Here is a 1,205-nt window from a genome sequence, read left to right on the forward strand (position 1 = left end):
GAAGACCCCTCTTTCCATCCCCAGCCCCCACCCTTTCTGGCCTGCCTAGGGCGTGGCAATTACATCGGCGGAGGCACTCCCAGGGATCAGCAGCAAGTGGTATATACAGCACTCAGCTTTCAGTAGCTGAGGAATTCCCTGCCGGCCACACACACACACAGGGAAGAGGTGCCCTAAGACTCAGGAGAGCTGGACACAGGGCTGGTGGTGCTATTCTAGGTGTGCATATGTGCCGGCAAGGGCAGAAACTGCACTGACTTTGTAAAACCTACTGTCCAGACCCCTCAGCCCCACGCATCTAAAGCTGCAGCCTCAGAGTCACTCTGGGCATCAGGTGACCGGCTCTACCTGCACAATACGCAGGGGATTACTTGGTGGGCTTAAGCCACAACTGGCGCTGTCTTTTTTTTTTTTTTTTTTTTTTCTTTTTTTTCCTTTTCTTTCTGTTTTGATTTGTCTTTATATTTTTGACATCTTTGCCTGTGTCGAGTGGGGATTCTGTGCTACAGCAGAGAACAACTTGGAGATTACTTGGTGGGCTTAAGCCACAACTGGCGCTGTGTTTTTTGTTTGTTTGTTTTTTGTTTGTTTGTTTGTTTTTGTTCTGTGTTGATTTGTCTTTATATTTTTGACATCTTTGCCTGTGTCGAGTGGGGATTCTGTGCTACAGCAGAGAACAACTTGGAGATTACTTGGTGGGCTTAAGCCACAACTGGCGCTGTCTTTTTTTTTTTTTTTTTTTTTTTTCTTTTCTTTTCTTTTCTTTTCTTTCTGTTTTGATTTGTCTTTATATTTTTGACATCTTTGCCTGTGTCGAGTGGGGATTCTGTGCTACAGCAGAGAACAACTTGGAGATTACTTGGTGGGCTTAAGCCACAACTGGCGCTGTCTTTTTTTTTTTTTTTTTTTTTTTTTCTTTTCTTTTCTTTTCTTTTCTTTCTGTTTTGATTTGTCTTTATATTTTTGACATCTTTGCCTGTGTCGAGTGGGGATTCTGTGCTACAGCAGAGAACAACTTGGAGATTACTTGGTGGGCTTAAGCCACAACTGGCGCTGTGTTTTTTGTTTGTTTGTTTGTTTTTTGTTTGTTTGTTTTTTGTTTGTTTGTTTGTTTTTGTTCTGTGTTGATTTGTCTTTATATTTTTGACATCTTTGCCTGTGTCGAGTGGGGATTCTGTGCTACAGCAGAGAACAACTTGGAGATT

This window comes from Rhinolophus sinicus, chromosome 1 (genome assembly GCF_057876585.1).
Source record: "Rhinolophus sinicus isolate RSI-liver-muscle chromosome 1, RSI-T2T, whole genome shotgun sequence".
NCBI classification, from domain to species: domain Eukaryota; kingdom Metazoa; phylum Chordata; class Mammalia; order Chiroptera; family Rhinolophidae; genus Rhinolophus; species Rhinolophus sinicus.